Raw genomic sequence first — 22,914 nt, forward strand, 5'->3', positions numbered from 1 at the left:
ACTGAATATGATTTCACGTTCTCTTAAAATTCCTTTAAATGCTTGTATGTTATCTCGTTCCCTGCCAACCAATGACTGCTGATAACGGAACGGTAACTTCATCGTGCACATCCGTATCAGTTCCCCATACTGTATGGATTATCGAAGCACTGATTTTTCTTTGTCATATCTTCGAAAAATCTAACGGGTGTCTCTTCTCCGAAATTTTCGAACAACTCTTTCTGCAACAACTCATACTTTATTCTGTTTTGTGTTTCTGTGCATATGAATGACAGTTCGCCGCTACTCTTTGCGTGGTTCCCGCTATTGCGCCGTCCATATACCCACAAATGAAATCAACTTCATGACTAAGTGGCCAATGTTCTGGTAAACCGATCTGAAATTGATTTATGAACATGCGTGTATGTAAGCCGTTCCCGCTTTCTTTGTGATGTTGGACTTTTCTGACTGTCAAAAAGTTATCATTGTCAAATTTTTCTCTTCCACCATACGGCGTTTGTGTTTTCACAACGCCGGCCGGAGTGGCCGTGCGGTTCTGGGCGCTACAGTCTGGAACCGAGCGACCGCTACGGTCGCAGGTTCGAATTCTGCCTCGGGCATGGATGTGTGTGATGTCCTTAGGTTACTTGTGTTTAATTAGTTCTAAATTCTAGGCGACTGATGACCTCAGAAGTTAAGTCGCAGCCGGCCGAAGTGGCCGTGCGGTTAAAGGCGCTGCAGTCTGGAACCGCAAGACCGCTACGGTCGCAGGTTCGAATCCTGCCTCGGGCATGGATGTTTGTGATGTCCTTAGGTTAGTTAGGTTTAACTAGTTCTAAGTTCTAGGGGACTAATGACCTCAGCAGTTGAGTCCCATAGTGCTCAGAGCCATTTGAACCATTTAGTTAAGTCGCATAGTGCTCAGAGCCATTTGAACCATTTTTTGTTTTTTGTTTTCGCAACATTACTCGTTTCTTTCAATTGTGTCGTATTCTTTTGTACTCGTTCTACTACATTTGGGTCTTGAGCTGACATATTTATGTCCAATTTAGCATCGTATCTACGCAGTGGTGTGCAGTTGTCTACACCGCTCCGTTCCTCGTGTATCGGACTGAAAGATTCTTTTACGTTTCCCGTTACTGGTTCCGTGTTTTGCCTTTCTATTAGATTCACATTGGCTTGCGATCTGTAACCTGTTGTTCTGTAACTTGGGAATTGTGGAATTGGTACATGTTATCATCGCAATTTACTCCGCTCTCGCATCACCCGCGTACTTTCGGAGGGTCGGATGCTCCTCTGCCGGAATGCGCGCGTCTACTGTTTCTCGCTCCCTTGTCTGCTATGACTGCACATCACCTACTTCGCGCGCCTTTCTTAACTGTTCCTTTTCTGTTTGTTTTTGTTTCGCTTCGGTGATCACTGACGCAACCTCTTGTCGATAAGCGACTGGAATTTCATGACATTTTTGTGTTTCCGCTACTGCTACGGAAGATTGCACAGCTGACTTGTTTAGCTCTGGATTACTGTCCATTACCATGTAGGATGATACTACCGATTCCGCCACCTCGCTACTACTTTCTGTACGATTCTCGATACACTGTTTAAATTCTGTGCGAAGGTCTTCAAACTGTTTCTGATTGTTCGAGACTATGTTTTCAATGCGTGTGTCGAATCTTTTTAATGCGGCTCGCGTGACACGTCTTCTGACATTGAGCTCTTCCACGATTTTTTGCGCCTTACCAGACGTCTTACATGCTAACTTATCCACTCTTTGATTAACGTTAGACACTGCATCCTGCACCCGGTCAACGTCAGAACGCATCTTTTTCTGGTCAGCCATTAACGTTTGTATCACATCGCGTGAGTGTCTCGCCTCTCCTCGGATTTCAGTAAACTGTTCATTGACTTCTGTTCGTAATTTTTGCTGATCTTTGCGGACTTTTTCGAATCCAGCGTAAGTTTCGAATTGGAGATTTGCCATTTCGGTGTTTAATGCTGCCGTTCCAGCTTTCAAGTCTGCCAGTCGCGCATCTGTTGCTATCTTTAAATCCGTTAACCCTGCATTTGTTTCAGTTTTTAAATTCGTTAATCCAGTATTTGTTTCAAATCTCAAATATTCTAGCCCTGCATTTGTTGTTTCACTCGTTTGCTTTACGACCATAGTGAGTTGCTTCAATAACGCGAACACACTATCTGATTCTTCGCCCTCGTCGCCTGTCACTATTCGATGAAAATTTTCCCGTTCGCGTCTTTCACGAGGCGTTTCACCGACTTCCGTGCACAGTGCGCAGGCACTTACCCACATCCCCTCTCTGTTGGAAACTGTCCCGTTTGGTTCAAAATTATTATATTCGGTTCAACGTACCGAAGTTCCTCGTCCTCTGAATCTACTTCCGACCCACTAGATCCGTCATTTGCTTGTTTTTGCGCATTCGCAGACTGTGATACCAATCGTGAAACTGCTATCATTCCCTGTGCACTATCACTTGTAAGTAGGCTGTTTAGGTTTTTTTATTGGTAACGCCACGTAGCGCTCTGTATGAAAATCACTGGCTGTGCTGTGTGCAGTCTGTGATTGGTTTTCATTGTTGTTTGCTATTGTAGTGTTGGGCAGCTGGATGTTAATAGCGCGTAGCGTTGCGCAGTTGGAGGTGAGCCGCCAGCAGTGGTGGATGTGGAGAGAGAAATGGCGGAGTTTTGAGAGCGGATGATCTGGCCGTGTGTCCATCAGAGACAGTAAATTTGTAAGACTGGATGTCATGAATTGATATATATATATATATATATATATATATATATATATATATATATATATATATATATAATGACTTTTGAACACTATTAAGGTAAATACATTGTTTGTTCTTTATCAAAATCTGTCATTTGCTAACTACGCCTATCAGTAGTTAGTCCCTTCAGTAGCTAGAATCTTTTATTTAGCTGGCAGTATTGGCGCTCTCTGTATTGCAGTAGTTCAAGTAACGATGATCTTTGTGAGGTAAGTGATTTGTGAAAGGTATAGTTTAATGTTAGTCAGTGACATTCTTTTGTAGGGATTGTTGAAAGTGAGATTGCGTTGCGCTAAAAAAATATTGTGTGTCACTTTAGTGAATGTCTGACTACGTTCAATTTTGCTCAGCAGTTTGAAAATTAAATATCGTAGGGGTTTATCAGCACAGTAATTCATTAATTTTCGTAAGGGGACCTTACATATGTCGACTCTTAGCCGAGGATACCTCATTGGAATCTTCTGATTTTTTCTTGTAGTTTGTGTAATTAGTGTAGCTATTGTTTATTGCTAGTGCGTAATTTCCTTTGTAGTTGTAGTTTTTCATTGTTGTACAGTGAAACAATTGTGGCATCCATGTAGATTTGCACGAAGTATTTCGCAGCTACGCTTGTAATTTAGGAAATATTATTTTCAATGCTATGTTAATGTGTTTTCTTATTTTGCTCTTCAAATTGTGCTTTTCTGTGTTGTCGTGTGAAATATTGTGACAATAATGGCGTGTGAAAACGTAATACTAGGCTCCAAAGTAAACTGAGAAATGACAGTGAAGACGAAAGCAGTGTGTTAGCGCCACCGTGTAATGAATTAACTAATGTTCAAACTAGTAATTTGGTAATTATGCATAGGGAAATGGAGTGGGCTGCAAATAATGGTGTAGACAGTGAAACAATTAGTGAACAGGGAAGCATTATCGATCGATCGGTCGGCAACAGTTCGCCTCAGGAATCCGAAATGACAGGACACAATCTTGCAACTACTGTAGATTCAGATTTTGCGTCCTCACCGTTTTCTCAAATAAGTCAAGACACATTTTCTGCTTGTCAAAATGTGAATGTTGCTGGTGCAAATGCACTGCTGAAAAGCATAGAGGAACTGATTCCAGACACTAATACATTATTATTGCAATTAATGCAACAAATGAAACAAAATCAGAGACAAACATAGCAACAGTTAAACACAATGGAACAAAATCTTCAAAAGTTAGACACAATGGAACAAAATCTTCAAAAGTTAGACACAATGGAACAACACCAGAGACAAACACAGCAACAGTTCGACGCAATGGAACAAAATCAAAAACAGTTGCAACAACAGCTTCAAAAGTTAGACATCACGCTTGAACAAATACGTGAACGTTTAACTGCTGAGTTACTTAAAATCGAATCGAAATGTCAAAAAGTCTGTAATGACGTAAAAACACAAATTTGTGAGCATTTCCAACCTATTTTTTCGCGTCATGAAAATGCATTACAGAATCACGAAGCAGCCATAAAAGAACTGCAAACTATTGTTCATGAAAATCACGACACCTTGCAAGCTAAAATTGACTCAGTTGCATCTACCGATTCGGTTACGCAACTTGCAAAAACTCAGGAAATCTTAAAGGACACAGTAGATACGATTTCAACACAAATGGACACTCTGAAACTTGGTTCAGAAAAACACACTGAGGAAATCAGTTCACTATCGGAGAAAGTAGCCGAACTTTCGGATCAGTTCACTAACTTATCTACGAAGGTAGATGATGATCTGAATGACACAAGACCCATAGCCTTCACTGACACAGAAGAGTATGAACAAATTAGAAAATTCAAACAAAATCAAATCAATACACAGTACAAAAGAGAAATCCGGGAAGTACAAGAGCAGTTGACACAGGTAATACAAGAGTTACATATTTCAGAGGAGACTCGCGCTCCTACACGGGAAGAGGGACTTAGAAATACGGAAAAGCCACAAAATAAAAACACATGGCATTTCGGAAATTTTGAAAGAAATTGGCAAGGTGCACCGAATTTTGAGATGGAACCGCCGACACGACGTAACAATGACCGATATGCGACTCGCCGACACGATGATTTTGACTATAAGCTGTTCATTACTAGACGTAAATTCAAAACATTTAAGAATTCTGGCAACGACATTCATCCACAAGCATGGCTCCATCAATTCTCTCATTGTTTTCCTCCCAACTGGTCATTAGAGCACAGATTAGAGTTTATGTGTGGCTACTTAGAGAATGAACCAGCTGTAAGAATGCGATCAATCATTCACGATTGTCACAGTGAAGGAGAATTTTATCATGCCTTCCTCTCAGCATATTGGTCTCAAACTACTCAAGACCGAGTAAAACATAGCATCATAATGATGAAACATTTCGAACAATTTGAATTTTCCAGTCTTGTCAAATATTTCGAAGACATGTTACATAAGAATCAGTATCTTTCAAACCCATACAGCCCCTCAGAACTCATCCGCATTTGCTTAATCAAATTGCCTGAACATTTACGACATATTATTTTGGCAGGACGTTGCAAAGACGACATTCAAGCTTTTCAGGGACTGTTACAAGAATTGGAAATTGACACTAACAATCACGGAACGCGAAAACAGGAGCACAACAATTACAGGTCACATCCGTCACAATTCCGTGATGGCAGAAATAATAACTGGACATGACAAGGCTATTCTTACAACGCAAATCGTGACCAAAACAGACACCACTCGTATGACAATCGTTGGCAGAGTAATAATTACAGGGAAAGATCACCTCTCCACGGTAATGACTATCACAGAGACTATCAGAGAAACAGACAATATGGGAACCAAAATAAATATTATCAAGGGAGACAGAATAACTTCAGATGAAACAGTCCACCGTGCAATTACGATTCTGGGAAAAATTCTCCACCACATGACCGACAAAAAAGAAACTATACAATCTACCAACATGACGACAGGCGATATAATCGTAACGACAGACCTGAATTTCATTAGAACTGGCGGGATTCAAACAGGGCAGGGCCCTCTCGACAAGGTGAATTTGTAGTAGTTAGATCTCCAAATCCCAATAACGATGCGCGCCAACAAAGAAACAGACAATGACTCGCACCGCAGACAGCCACGTGTGTCGGCTGGGCTTGAGAAAAATAACATAAGTTAACCTTGAGAAAAATTCCAGTATTCCTTACCGACGTAAACAACATGATAATTGCTTTGAAGATGAAACTCTGCATACTAAGAAGGGTAAACGATTGCACCACATGTCACAAGTAAAACTGTTTATTGAGAGATAATCTGTTTTTTTATATTTTAGTCTTTACTATAAAATTTTTCACTTCACGTTACTAGTACTCTTTGTCACACTTAGAAACTGTTAACATGCAACTATGTTCTAAAGTTAATTATCCAGTCAAGAACCTAGGGAACATATTTAGACAGTAATTACGAATGCATTGTTATAGTGAACAGACGACACAGTATTATTGTGTGTGTACATTCTTGCTTGTTAGTTGCACGATTACGTAACGAATATAAGGGTTACATACTTAGAACACATACTGTACTGCTAATGAGATTTTAATGCCACATTTTGGTTTACTTGAAATGACGTTCTTTATTTGAAGTACATTCTGTGAGATTAAAAATGACTTACCATTTGGTTTCTTTGACAGCTACACGATTATATCACGATGCTACTAATGTGTGACACAATTTACATTGTTGCTTTTATGCTGTATCTGCTTTATATCTGCACAGTTTTTCTGAATTCTTCTGGAAAGTAAAACATGTTTTAGTAGTGCATAAAAAGTTCTCGGTTTACTTGCCGTGTCAAATTTGGATAAAATCCCAAGCTTTCGATGACTACCTCCGTCATCTTCATCAGGGGTAAAACTGCCTGTCGTGGACCGGTGAGGCTTCCGCTTTTATGAGCAGTGGACGGTTTCTCATTGGCTGGATGACGTCACGGTGAAACCGATGCGTACTGAGGTGGCGGCCTCTATATCCTAAGATTTTGTTTGCGCGCTTTATCCAGCATTGCTTGCAGCGCCATCCATCGCAACAGGCGGAGAACTGCAAGGACTGTAAGAAGTCTCCCTCTGTGCTCTTTCTATATCAATTGCGCGCTTCCATGCATTGCTGAGTGCATAACCGGAATCTCTGTTGAAATTATTTTCACAGAGTCTAATTTCAACTGCTTCCCTGATGACAGAGTCCCAATAGTTTGAAGCGTGAGCAAGTAGTCTTGTTTCATCGAATAAAATCTTATGTTTATTTAACAAACTGTGCTCAGCCACCGCTGATTTTTCTAGATACCTGTATTTCAGGTGACGCTGATGTTCCACTCTGCGATCGGCGACAGTTCTTATAGACTGGCCCACATAACTTTTGCCACACTCGCAAGGAATGCTGTAAATTCCCGGTACTATCAGGCCAAGATTATCTTTCACGGGTCGCAGCATTTCCTTAATCTTCCTGGGTGGCCGGAAGACTGGTCTGATTCCTTGCCGGCTCAGGACTCTGCCGATCTTGCTGGTCGTTGCACCGCAGAATGGTAGCCGCGCGATGTGTTGGTCCTCTTGATCTGTTCGAACAGCGTCCTTTCTTGGTTTCTTCGCCAGAGTAGATCTGATATCACGAACAGAATAACCATTTTTTATGAATACCGTCGTCAGATGGTTAATCTCGGAGCCGAGATGATCCTTGTCCGAAATAGTCCTTGCTCTGTGTACCAAGGTGTTCAGCATAGCTCTCTTCTGAGCTGGGTGGTGAAAACTATGGGCGTTTAGATATAAATCTGTATGCGTCGGTTTTCCGTGCACAGAATGTCCGAGACATCCATCTGATTTTCGCTCCACCAGTACATCTAAGAAGGGTAACTTTCCATCCTTCTCCACCTCCACTGTAAATCTTATGTTCTGATGTATACCAATCAAATGTTCAACAAACTGCTGCAGTGCCTCATTGCCATGTGGCCAGATTACGCGGCAAGTAAACCGAGAACTTTTAATGCAAGGACTCCGTCGTGAAAGACTTCGTAGTCATATGTTTTAGTAGTAACTTTTGTGGTGTAGCTACAATGAGACAGCCTTTTTCGTAGCACAACAATACGTTACAGTATAGTACTTTCTTGATCACGGTAATGTATGTAATAACTACGATATCTATATGCATAGCATTTCGCTTTTGTTTATTACGAGGTAAGTACATTGACTTCTACAGAACTTTGCTTATGGGCGACGATAATTACGACACTTGGCACGTTTTTTACCAGCGCTACAGTACACGTATTTGAGTGATTAAATCTGTACTTAAAACATTAATTTTTAAAGATTTTTGAATTACAAAGATACAAAGGTTTTCCGTGATACATTTCATTCCATTGCTGTAATCTGTAACACTTGAGGGTATAATTACATTAATACTCAGGGGGGTACATGCTTACTTTGTGTACCATGTGTTTGGGAAGCACAAGGAGCCCTAGCTAATATGGTATTTGCTTATACGACTTTACGCATCGGTACCATGTTTCTCTAAAACAGAATTACACAGCTATCTGATTATTTAACAAAGAAGCATACATATTTTTACTATGTCAGTGACACATGTTTACGTAATTACACAGTTGGATAATTTCACACTTATGAAATTGTATTTTGTCTGCACTGTGTAAACTGTTCATATTTTTTTGGAACCATTGTGATAATATGAGAGCTTTGAATGATGTGTTTGGTATGGGATCATGATTTTAAAGTATGTTTGAGGTAGATGACACTATTGAAATGAGCAGAGAATTTTCTTTAGGTTTTGAAATTATTGGACGAAGCTACGACGATTTTGCGATTTGACTGAGGTGTTATGATGTTATTATTACGATGACGATGTGTATTATGCTGTTGAGGTATGTTTATGATCAATTAGATGATGCTATATGAGGAATCTGATTATGCTATGTATTTATTATGATGAAATACTGAAGACGTGTTGATGAATATGCATATGTGTAGTAAGGTAAGGAATAAGGAGTAGTGGTTAGGGACTCTGACTTATGAAAAGGATGTTGGAAACCAAGAATCGTACTTTAAGAGTTATAGAATGTGTGTACATATGTGAATGTTAGTTACCACAATGCTGACAAAACATTTTGGACATTGTTATGTATGAGATTTTGTTTCTACACTCTTCTAATGTAAATTTCTAACCTTCGAATTTTTTTTATTTTATATGAGACTGTCACTGTAGTGGAAACTGCTGCCGTAAATATTTCAGTAAAGAAGGTAGATGACCTTGATGTAATGTGCTGTGGAGGCCCATCTGAGCCACAGTCACCTGGAAAAAAAGCCATTAGTGGAGGTACAGTTGGAGAAAAAAGGAGGCCATTATCCTCACTATTGACATTTCTTTGTAGAAAGCATCGCAAATACGACACGTTCCAACTTGAATATATATGATTACACTGTGGAGCTCTTAATTTATGATATTTACTGAAATGACTAATGAAATGACGAGAAATATTTTATGTCTATACACCTGATTATGACTACTGTCTTTCTAGTTGAGAGATTTTTTTTACTGCATTATGAAATGCCATATGGCTAGTGAATGACGTTACACACCTAGCTTTGCCTATTTTGTTTGATATCTAGTTTCTCGCTGCACTGCAGCATTAGTTAAAATAAAACTTAATAGATGTACTAATATAGATATTTTATACCTACAGATCCAGTAAATAATTATTTTATGATCTACTTAAAAAAAACGAGGGAGCTGAAAAAGACATTTCCCTTCACAGGAGTTGCATACATAATTTTTGTCAATGACTGGGTAACTAGTTTCATAGAGTACGTCAAGGTGATGCATCACTCTAGTGTTAAGGTGTGACATAGTTATTAGACATTTACTATTTTTACTGTAATATTTTTTCTGCCTGAGCTTTGTCATGTTTAGGTATAAGTTATAGCATTTGCTGCTGTTGTTTGCCAGGTATAGTTCTACTGAATTTTACATTGTATTAAGCCAGTTTTACTACTGATTTATTTTTCTTTTTGCTGCACATTGGCTCATATTAGTGATAATGTTCCATTTGCTTTGCTAATTTATATTTATTGCTGCTTGCTTTGCCAATTTGCATTTTTTGTCATTGCTGTTAGTGTTAATTATTTTGTGCTGCTGCATTGCCTCGCCCCTTAGTGTGTGTGTATATATATATATATATATATATATATATATATATATATATATATATCTGAGCTCAGTAGATTTAAGTTAGCTTAAGAGGGGGTAGACTATATAAGAAACTAACAATGGAGAATAGGGAAAGAATGCATTGAGACATTATATGAAAAAGATTTTGGCCCAAATGAGTATTGTACACTGATAAATAATTATTTTGAAAGAAATATGAATAGAATACAGAAAGCAGGTATAGGTAGGACGTTTTGGGAATACTGATGAATGAAGGGAGATCTCCAAGAAGTAAAGAAAATTTTGTTTGCAAAATACTGCAGTAAAACAAACCCTGTCTTTTCCTTTTGTATTATTCCGCTATGTGTTTGTGTACCCTTCTGTATTTGTGTTTTTCCTGTCTTTATGTGTTTAGCTGATAAGAGTTATGTTGTAGAATTTTTCTAATAATATGTTATTTACTTTACAAAGATGTTTAGACATTATTTATTCTGTTTTGTTTTAATGCTCATGTGTGAAGTTGATGTTTCGAAAGTTATTCTGACCTTTTATGTATTTACTTATGTCATAATCCCTGTAACACCGATGTATATGTTATTCCGACTCTTTTGTAAAGCCTGAATTACCACAAATGTTATCTGTATTGTTATGTTCTTTAATGATGTATTTTGTACCTTTGTAATTGTATTCTTATGTTGTAAATTTATAATTGTATACACACCACTTCTTCAAATTAAGTTACATTTCACTGCACACGTTTCTGTTGATCATAGTATATGCACAAAATGTGAGAAGTTGGAACTGTTAGTGTTTGCACATGTGTTAATAATTCAGCAAGGGACTGGTTAACAGCATTGCTGGTTTTAAGGACATTTCAAAAATTTTATTTGTGATTGCACAAGTGGTGGTTCATGGACTTGCTATATTATCCGCAAGACTCTTTGATGGTGATTGTGCACCCGCACAATTGCAACGGATGGCTGCTAGCCGTTTCTACAAGGACTGCAGTGGGTTTGCACCTTTGATTGCCCACCAATACCATTATTTCTACAAGGACTGCAGTGGGTCTGCACCTCTGGTGTCCCACCAATACCATAATCTCTAACAAGACTACAGTGGTCTGCTCTGTGATGACCTACCTACCAATATTCTTGAATTTCGACTGACTCTGCTGTGGGTCTGCTCTGTTGTGGCCCATTACCTGTCTGTATGTCAAGAGTGAGCACTGTCTTTCTGTTGGAAGGACAACACTACTTCTTCAAGACTGCATGGAACTCCACTACTTCTGTGTGCATTTCCTTTTACTGCTCAAACTTTGAGAAAAACACTGCAATTTTACTGTGATGAATGATCAGGACTGTCTTTATGGACTGTGAGAAAATTTTGGCTTTTGACCAACATTGTATCGATAATTGTGTGCATTTGATTTCTTTGTTATTGAAATTATGAAAAATTTTATCAAATCATTATTGGCCACTGCCCAAAACAATTTGTAAAATCTTTTGTGGGGAGCATGGGGGCTATGTAAGTAGGCTGTTAGAGGTTTTTTTATTGGTAACGCCACGTTGCGCTCTGTATAAAAATCACTGGCTGTGCTGTGTGCAGTCTGTGGCTGGTTTGCATTGTTGTTTGCTATTGTAGTGTTGGGCAGCTGGATGTTAACAGTGCGTAGCGTTGCGTAGTTGGAGGTGAGCCGCCAGCAGTGGTGGTTGTGGTAAGGGAAATGGCGGAGTTTTGAGAGCAGATGATCTGGACGTGTGTCCATCAGAGACAGTAAATTTGTAAGACTGGATGTCATGAATTGATATATATTATGACTTTTGAATACTGTTAAGGTAAATACATTGTTTGTTCTTTATCATAATCTTTCATTTGCTAACTATGCCTATCAGTAGTTAGTCCCTTCAGCAGTTAGAATCTTTTATTTAGCTGGCAGTAGTGGCGCTCGCTGTATTGCAGTAGTTCGAGTAACGAAGATTTTTGTGAGGTAAGTGATTTGTGAAAGGTATAGTTTAATATTAGTCAGGGCCATTCTTTTATAGGGATTATTGAAAGTGAGATTGGGTTGCGCTAAAAATATTGTGTGTCAGTTTAAGCAGTCATTTATAATTTTTCTAAGGGGACGTTACACACTACGTTCCGTTTCGTGACCTATACTCGATACCTTTTGTCCTATATCAATCTATATCCCATCAAGATCTTGAGTTTGACCTATCTACAATACTCTCCATTCTTCTGCCATTTCAGATTGTTTAGCTAAGCTCTGTCTCTCTCGAACCGTGCGACCCTGCGCTCTTGTTAACATCTAGTTATAGGACCTTCCAAGTTTCCAAAACATCATAGAAAGTTTCTTAGACTACATACACAACATTCGCAATACTGTTCAGTGTTTGTGCAATTTCAACCCAAGTCAACAACGCCGTGAATAACTTCGCGCTTGCAAGGAAAGTCATGCACGCACTACTTCTACTCACTGATAACTTTGATCTTACTTGCTAATACAAGTTTTCTACCCTTTGGATCACACATTTACTGTATTCTGCCCACTATGCATTTACATACATTGGGTAACCTAGTCACTAAACAACATGAAAAAATTCTTTTTTTTTCAAAATTCAAAAACTTGTTTTCTTATTACTTTGACTAATTGTCATCCAGGCAGAACAATTGCCATCCTGGCAGGGTTGCCATTTGTAAGGTGCGGTTTTGCTTATTCTAGAACTGAGAACAACAGTATAAGGTGAAATGACAAGTTTAATGTCGTAATTTTTCTCACAAAATTATATGCTTTTACACAGTTTTCATCTCACAACATAAAAACAGCGCAATGGTTAAAGAATCTTGGCAACATCAAGAAGTGAAATAATTTTATACAGAACAATGTTAAACATTAACTCTCTGAAAGAACATTAATCCTAAACACCATATTATGAAAGTTTAATTGGAAGTTTCTTTACAAAATTGCTCCTACACATATGTTATGATGTTGGTCAGTACTACGAAAATCATCTGATTCCGGTTGTAAGTTCGGTACTACTTAGGACGACAATCATGTCTACATTGGATGGTTAGTTAAGTGACCAATTTGAGCGCAAGATTTCCAAAGGCTGCTCAAGTTCACAGTGGACGCAAGCTGGTGGACCAACAAAGTTTACACCTCTGCACGTGGTATTTACCTTAAGCTGCAACATGCTACCGTCTACAAGGCTGCTGTTCCCCACTGAAATTCCTACAAAAGTAAACTGGCCTTTCCTTAACTTTCTAGCAGAAACTTTCTCTATATTTCTTGATATGTGAGAAAACATGTACTCAGCCCTAGTCTTATTATGTGGTGATATACACACGTATGGTTGGAGCAACATGCATATTATAGTGCCTTCTCAGTTCTTGCAAGGACAATTAACTAATTTGGCTCGTTCGTTTGTCCACAGTTGGAGCTAAACGTTGCTACAGCTAATTTCTAGCTGAAGTGCAGCCGCTGTGAATGCAGTGTCCACACAAATTTCTTCTCTGTATTAAGCGCTCCGTTCTGCATGTGACGCCAGTTTAGAGAAGAGTTACTTGAAAAATTTCTCTCTTGTCCTACTCATGGCAGAACTGTCTCCCCCCACTTGGGTTCATTCGTTTTTCACGTCATGGCCCTTTTCGACCAATAGGAGCGTTCCTCTTATTTTGTAGAAACTCTCTCTACCAATCGCAATGTCCCTTCTATCAAACTGTGTCGAAACTTCAGTATTTTTCTCCTTCCTAGTGCGTTTCCGCTAATCGGACGTTTTGTGCCTGTTCTAGATGCCTAAAGCAAATTGACCTTTTCGTGTGTTACACTAGCTGCACGAAATGCATCAATGGCTCTTGTTCGTATCCTGTTGTAATTCCAAAACGCAGCTTTGTAAAGCTTTCTCTCTGTCCCTTGTGCAGATGTGCCACTACGTGTGGTCCTCTGGCCCGAATCACCTGGCCCAGGGTCGCTGACCTTCCTCCTGCCACCCCTTTAAGTGGTTTCTGTTGCACCCCTGTAGCGCGCCTTTGCTGTGCCGTTGTACAGCTGGCTTTTCAAAACTAAAAGCGCCTTGTGTTGCCTGTTCCACCTTCCACTCAAAGACATGCATTACATAGGAACAGTGTGTTAATTACCGTTGATTGACTGTCACCCTTTTTGCATTACATACTCATAGGCAAATGTTCTCATAACCGCCGAATTACATTAGGTGTCATATTCACCTTCTCGTTGCGACGTATCAAGGTCTCATATAAAGTGCGCATCTGCCCATTTATTCTGCTACCGACACTCTATAAAAATCAACGTGGATACTGCAAACATCCTGTGAAACTCAGATAGTTCTGTTCCTCCACGAGATCCACAGCGCCATAGTCAATAGCGGTCAGGTTGATGCCGTGTTCCTTGGCTTCAGGAGGGCGTTGGACAACGTCCTAAACTGCCTTTTAGTGAAAAAAAAGTACTAGCTTAATGGGTATCAGAGCAGATTTGCGACTAGAGTCAAGAGTTCCTTGCACGCAGAAGTCAAGTCGCTCTTAACGGAACAAAATCGTCAGATGTGAAGGTAATTTCCAGGGAACCTCAAGGAAGTTTGATGGGAGCATTACTGTTTGCAGTATATGTAAATGATCTAGTAGAAAGCGTCACATGCCCTTTAAGGCTGTTCACAGATGATGCGGTTGTCTGTAACAAAGTAGTAACACCAGAAGATAGTAACGATATGCAGAAAGACCTCCAGAGATGTGATGAATGGTGCATGCTCTGGCAGTTGACCCTAAACCTAAATAAATGTAACATATTTCGCATACATAGGAAAAGAAATCCACTACTGTGCATCTACACAGTTGATGCCAAGCTGCTGGAAACAGTATCTGTTGTAAAGTATCTGGGCGTAACTATCCAGAGCGACCTTAAGTGGAATGACCACACAAAATAAATAGTGGAAAAGCAGATGCCAGACTCAGATTCATAGGAAGAATCTTAAGTAAATGTAACTCATCCACGAAGGAAGTGGTTTATAAGGCGCTAGTTCGATCGATTCTTGAGCACTGTTCATCAATCTGGGATCCCTACCAAGTAAGATTGATAGCGGTGCTTTTCGTCACGGGATCGTTTAGTCGGCGCAAGAGCATTACAGAGATGCCTATCGAAATTGCGAGAGAGCGCTTTCCGGGAAGAATAGGACAATATATTACTTCCGCCCACATACGTCTCGCATAATGACCACGAGCAGAAAATCTGAGAAATTAGAGCCAATACAGAGGCTTACCAACAATCATTCTGACCACCCGCTGTTCGTGAGTGGAACAGGTTTGGAGAGCTCAGTTAGTAGCACGGAGGAATACCCTCCAGATCACACTATTATGTGGTTGTGGAGGACGATGTAGCAGTAGATGTAGAAGTTAAAGACGTTGACTGTCGTAAAATCTGAAAAACACATGCATAACACGATTTATCAATCACATTATGTTGCATGATTATTTTGATGTCGGACTTCATTTCTGAGAGACGGCAGCTCCATTAGTGCACAATAAAAGAAAATTATCTGATAAATTATATTACGTATTACGCCAATGTCAGGCTGGTTCCATGTCTGAAATTTTGTCTTCTTTCACGTAATAGCTGTAAATGAAAATCTTATAATTGCGTAGCATGATATATAAGGACGATCCGGCTTAACCCCAAACCTCCAGATGTCAGACACTCAGATCGGTACCAAACGTTGTAAGTCGATAGAGTATCAACCAAAACTTCGTGTTAATTCGTACTATGTGCTGTAGTCCAGCACAACGAGCATAAACGTCAATTAAAAGTAACACCAGCACTATTAAGCACAGGAACAGCTTAACTGACAGTAACTAATATGTATAGCTTCCATGAGGAAATTTATCGTCGTACAAAGGGTACTGGGTTCCTATCCCAATGATGACAATTTTTTCTGGACTATGCGTGAAAATGTTGTATTGGACTATTAGGCTAATACTTCCGCACACATGATGCAATTGTTTCTTCATTCTAATGCTCCGATTGTTTATGTTTATTCTGTGAAACTACAAATGCACTAGCTGCTTCATCTCGAGTGGTGTCTGTTCTGTCGCACATGTCCGACAGGACACCACACCTATCTATACAAATGTGCTCCATAGGTTTGCTACTTTCAACTAATGAAGCAAAAGCAGTCTACCAAACGGACATTGCTACAAACTCCGAAAAGTACTTTTACATGTCATGTAAAGTTGACGCATTAAGTTGTTCTGAAACCGGTGCTGATATTCAAGATAATAAAAGTGGGTTAAAAGCTGTGAGCTATCTGGGGAAGTTATCCTTGCATTACTGAGCAACTGTTTCACCAGGTATCCAGTCTAGTTTACCAAATTCCCAACCAGACTAACATTAATTATAATCTTTTAACAGTCATTAGTAGTCATCTTGAGAATTTAAATAATAAGAAATAAATCAGTTTATATTTGGACATTTATTTTAACATTGATCATTGTACTGTTAAAATTTCAGCATATTAAACTTGATTCATAATTAAACTGGTGCCTGATTTAGGATTGTGAAAATGTGAGTTTGTAATCTTACAGAACACATCAAATATGGAGCCAAGATTGGGAGACTGTATACAACACTGCATTCATAAAGTAACACATGAAGAACGTTGAAACATATGCAAGAGGAAATTAACCACAACCAACTGATTCAATTTTCACCCAAAGAAGTTACAGTCGTAGTGCAATTCTGTCCGTCATGAAATTACCACACACTGGTATACTAAATTCATACTAATTGTCTGTGAAATCTTCTCGAAAAGAATAGCTGAGGGCTACTTTGATGATTACACCACATGCTTCATGTAGTCAACATGGTTTATACAAACAGTGCAACTCCACAATAATTTAACCTCGAACTGGTTACTATCGCCATACTATTAACCTGATGGGTCAAACAATTATATAAGCACGTGGTACTGGTCTCACAAAGTACACCCCACATGGTTGAACATAAAGAAAAGTTGCTATATTGAAAAATATTGTCAAGACGAGACGTTATAATCTCACGCACATTCACATTTAAGATTGATGATCTTAGCTAGAGTTCCACTTTGCTCACAAAGTAGTGACAAAGCAACTACTGGAAGATATTCTGAATATCACACTCGAATTACACTGTGTTGCAATTTAAGATAACATTAGATATTTTAGATATAAACCTGAAACAAAGGTTATTAAATTTTCAGTTAGGCTGAACTTAAGAAATCCATTGTCCTATGGACTTAGCAGAGACACGCTTAGTCTGAGATCTTACCACTTCAGACGCTCGCCGCGGACAGACTGGCGTGGGCCCCTACCAAGGTTGCCTCACAGATACAATCTGAAGTGACCAGAGAGGCAGCTTCCTATACCAACATGACAAGGGACGGACAGGACCATACCAAGAATAGAAACCTCTTTGCTTTTAGAAAGCGTAGCTACCTGTTCCAACGTTGGTCCTACTGTTCTCTAGCAGACATGCTTGTCTGCAACCATCAAGCATGCAACTAGAAACACATTTGCTCGTTCATCCCTTCACACAGAAGGGAAGGGGATGACAGTATCTTATCATACACACTATATAAAAGAAAGCAGATGTAGGTTCCATGTGAGACCGTGTGACGTGAATTACATATAAACTGTGTTTTAAAGTGTAGTAGTGTGACAGATCGTTCTTGTTTATGTGTAAAAGTAACACGTTCCACTGCTCAGTCTCCTCTCAGATAGTCAGAAACACCACAGTAAATTTAGAAGTGAAATGTATACTGTAAATGACAACAGTTTTAAGAAATTAACATGAAAGGAATCCAACAGAGACCTTTCAGTCAGAAAAATGTTTTCTCGTATAACAGTTTCACGCGTAAACACTTAAAACAAATTCTCTTCAGTGGGGTTTGGACGCGGGTCCTTTGACAAGACGATCTCACGCTCGAACAACTCATCCACACGAGCTCTACAAAACTCTGAGTCACAGATACACGTTACCTGTAGTCCGTAGTTTCGTTGTTAATTTTCATTTCCGTTTGCGCATATTCTACTGGACTACAGCACATAGCACGAACTAAATCGGTGTTTTGGTTGATACCCTTTCTACATATAACGTATGGTATCGATTTGGATGTTTGACATCTGGAGGCTTGGGTGTCAGAAATAAATAGACCAAATACACATGAAATAAATTTAGTACATTATTAGTTAATGAGAGACTTATCTGTTGATGCTTACACAATGGTAGCTGGAACAAGGAAGATAGCGCAAACAAAGAAGCCTTTCCTTGCTAGTCACAGAAAAAAGTAAAATCTGCGCTTTCTTTTGTTTATAAGCGATCTTATTACAGTAAGTTAAACACATGCAAGTAAAAAAAGAAGGGAGGTGGCATTACAGACTTACGCTGCACGTTGTTTTGAAGTCAAAGTGGGTCCCATTTTAAGTAGTCCAAAACATTAGCAGACTACAGTTTACGGATGATTCTAGTTCGTTATTTCTGTCGTGTGCGCGCAATAACTGTTTTAAAAACAAAAATTATAGAGTTTATTAACAACAGAGTGTCAGGAAGGAAATTTCGAACGTTTTTTCTCTTCTTGAATGCGGATTTGCTCTAGTAATACCACAAAGTCGGAGTGACATAACGGGGAAGTGTCACTGCCGTGAACTATGGGGGTAAGAATGTGTGAACCTAATGTTTTGGTCTAGTGAAGATGGCGGACATCGGCTTCAAGTTCGTGACGTAATACCACTTCCCCTCTTTTTTTATCTCCATGGTTAAACATCACTAGCCGACTCTTTGGTCTTCTTTCTCATGACATACATTCTAGACTTTACATAAAGAAGACAGAAAAAGAAAAACTAGAACACGGCCATGCTGGCCCCTGTACCTACTCCACGGGCTGACCAGCAATCACCACGTGACTCGTTTCTCACGCCTCCTATTGGTTAGCCATGATATCATTTGTAGCCGGTTTGATCAGCAAAGTAACAGAAACGATGGCAGTGGCATTTCCCTGGGAGAGTATTTTGTTATAAATACAATAACAAAATTTTGTATCAGAATCGTGATGTACTCTCAGACTGGTGGTTGTCCTCCACACTTCATTGTTTTGAATGTGCAGCATGGCGACTTGACCCTCTTGTTGGCTTCCTGCATATGTGTCATGGTCCATCGTATCAACAGATGCCGTACGCATGAGTCATCCCTCTTCAGTTACAGAGGTCACTTACGTTACTACCAAAAGTTTCTACAGAGCGATAAGCTACAAATCTCTGGTAGGGTACTCCGTCCATTGCCATCTTCGATCCATGGTATGACTCCTGTCTCTGTATTATATGAGACATAATTAATTCATTTATTTTTATTTACACGTCAAGTTCCGTAGGACCAAACCGAGCAGCAAATCTCCAAGTACACTACTGGCCATTAAAATTGCTACACCACGAAGATCACGTGCTACAGACGCGAAATTTAACCGACAGGAAGAAGATGCTGTGATATGCAAATGATTAGCTTTTCAGAGCATTCACACAAGGTTGGCGCCCGGTGGCGACACCTACAACATGCTGACATACCGATTTCTCATACACAAACAGCAGTTGACCGGCGTTGCCTGGTGAAACGTTGTTGTGATGCCTCGTGTAAGGAGCAGAAATGCGTACCAACACGTTTCCGACTTTGATGAAGGTCGGATTGTAGTCTATCGCGATTGCGGTTTATTGTATCGCGACATTGCTGCTCGCGTTGGTCCAGATCCAATAACTCTTAGCAGAATATGGAATCGGTGGGTTCAGGAGGGTAATACGGAACGCCGTGCTGGATCCCAACGGCCTCGAATCACTAGCAGTCGAGATGACAGGCATCTTATCCGCATGGCTGGAACGGATCGTGCAGCCACGTCTCGATGCCTGAGTCAACAGATGGGGACGTTTGCAAGACAACAACCATCTCACGAACAGTTCGACGACGTTTGCAGCAGCATGAACTATCAGCTCGGAGACCATGGCCGCAGTTACCCTTGACGGTGCATCACAGACAGGAGCGTCTGCGATGGTGTACTCAACGACGAACCTCGGTGCACGAATGGCAAAACGTCATTTTTTCGGATGAATCCAGGTTCTGTTTACAGCATCATGATGGTGGCATCCGTGTTTGGCGACATCGCGGTGAACGCACTTTGGAAGCGTGTATTCGTCATCGCCATATTGGCGTATCACCCGGCTTCATAGTATGGGGTGCCATTGGTTACTTGTCTCGGTCACCTCTTGTTCGCATTGACTGCACTTTGAACAGTGGAGGTTACATTACAGATGTGTTACGACCAGTGGCTCTACCCTTTATTCGATCCCTGCAAAACCCTACATTTCAGCAGGATAATGCACGACCGCATATTGCAGGTCCTGTACGGTCCTTTCTGGATACAGGAAATGTTCGACTGCTGCCCTGGCCAGCACATTCTCCAGATCTCTCACCAATTGAAAATGTCTGGTCAATGGTGGCCGAGCAACTGGCTCGTCACAATACGCCAGTCACTACTCTTGATGAACTGTGGTATCGTGTTGAAGCTACACGGGCAGCTGTACCTGTACACGCCATCCAAGCTCTGTTTGATTCAATGGCCAAGCGTATCAAGGCCGTTATTACGGCCAGAGGTGGTTGTTCTGGGTACTGATTTCTCAGGATCTATGCACCCAAACTGCGTGAAAATGTAATCACATGTCAGTTCTAGTACAATATATTTGTCCAATGAATACCCGTTTATCATCTGCATTTCTTCTTGGTGTAGCAATTTTAATAACCAGTAGTTTAATAACGGATAAAAATAAAATACTTATGAACCCGAAAAAAGTCAAGCCATAAGTTTAAAAAACGCAATCAACACTACAAAAATCAGCTTAATCTTTCGAGGAACTCCTCGACAGAATAGAAAGAATTGAGCTGGTGCGTTTTTGGCGTCAGTTGCCATCGATTCTCATTTTCGTCTTTGAGTCGACTTCGATGTTGATTGCTCTCCTTCATATCTTTGGCGGCGGGCAATTAACTGCAGCGCATGCGTTCTGCTGGGACTCTTGTGTGGGGGTCCTCGGTGTTAGGTGCAGTGACGTGGCACTGTATACGTAGGCAGCACGCGGAGAGGCCGAGTCGGCACGACGAAGGAGCGTGGCCAGCCGCTACGACGTGTTGGATCGTGGCACGCCGATCCATTGCTTCTGGTGATTTGGTCTTCTTAGAGGTTGGCAGGACAAGTTCTTTCGAGTTTGTTACAAGCTACACAGGCCGAATCAATTGGAGTCGTCGAGTTGCTTCGATGGGTTGCGTGCATCTTAACTGAACATGCCAGTGTACTAAAAACTATGTGGAATTGTTCTAGTTGTTTATCACGCAGCTTGGTGTCGTGACTTGAAACTTGACGACAGTTAAGGAAGTGTGGCTACGTCCAACAAATCGACATGAAGCATGGCACAACACGTGGCTAGAAGTGCGTAGGTCGGTGTCTGGCGTTCCAATCCATGCCGAGATATTTCTTCCATTCTACCTTGTAGTTCATTACTGTAGTTTGGTATTTAAATGTGTGCAGAGATAATTCTTGTCATTTTAACTGTAGGTCATTATTTTAGTGGTCCTTTTGCGATTTGGTTAATCAAATTTTAAGGGTCGTGACTGGCCAAGTAATTCACGGAGGCTGATTTCATTGAAAGTATTGATCACCCGTTCTCAAGACAAGATTGTGTATCTTATGCCTCAGAATATTGTCCGCCGCTGATATGTTTTGTGTTGCAGATAATTGGCAGTGGTCGACGCGAGCAAACTGGGAGCAGAGTACCACGGTGGCAGAGTGACATTTAAGGCCCTGCCCCCCCCCCCCCCCTTTTAAATCTCGGGTTATGTTGTTACTATCTTGTGATTCCATCCTTTCCGTGAAGAGTTATGGTGTCTCAAGTTCAATTGCAGTGCAAAATTGAGTACATTCCTATTTCATTTGTTGTCTCGTGGATCTCTTGTATTGATTAAAATCCTTGGTGTGCTCGCGTCGATCACTAATTCACACGCAGTATTGAATCGGCCTCATTTTAGGGGCTATTGTCATATGGCCATGTTCTACTGCTAATGATTTTAACAACATTGCTGATTATTCATCTAAGTTAAGTAAACTTGAAAATTTGTTTGGTCAAATTAAAGCACCTCCTTAGCCGTGGAAGTGATTATAATTGTAATAGAGCTTTTAGTAATAGTGTTTTATCCAGGAAATTTGGCTAGCCAAATATTACGAGATCTCTGTTCTGGCACTTAATGTATTCTTTAGCTGATTGGAAGTAATTACAGTTCTGATAGGAATCGTGTGGATATTAGTTCCATCTAAGTAATGTTTATCTAAGTTAGTTTAACTAGTTACATTCAATTTTCAAGTTTTTATGGGTCTTGTTCTAGTTAAAGAAATATGTTCGTCATTTATCCAAGTGATCTGGCTTTATAAGCCAATCGCCTCTATTATTGTGATTGTGATTTAATAATGCTTTATGATTGTACAAAGTAGTGTGTGGCAACTACAACTGATTACTATTGTGATTTCGGTGTGTCCTTATGATCCAAACCCCAGGAGCGACCCGTGAGGGAACTCTTCAGTTTCGATTTGAAAGCGCGTGAATTACTACCAAGATCTTTGAATACGAGTGGTAGCTTATTGAAAATGGATGCAGCAGTATACTTCACACCTTCCTGCACAAGAGTTAAGGAAGTCCGGTCCAAATACAGGTTTGATTTCTGCCGAGTATTAACTGAGTGAAAGCTGCTTATTCTTGGGAATAAGCTAATATTATTAACAAGAAATGACAGTAAGGAATATATATATAGAGAGACCAATGTCAAAATATCCAGACTCGTGAACAGGGCCCGACAAAAGGTTCGTGAGCTAAATTGCATATTTGAGCCAAAAATATCC

The sequence above is a fragment of the Schistocerca piceifrons genome, chromosome 3, assembly GCF_021461385.2.
Source record: "Schistocerca piceifrons isolate TAMUIC-IGC-003096 chromosome 3, iqSchPice1.1, whole genome shotgun sequence".
NCBI classification, from domain to species: Eukaryota; Metazoa; Arthropoda; class Insecta; order Orthoptera; family Acrididae; genus Schistocerca; species Schistocerca piceifrons.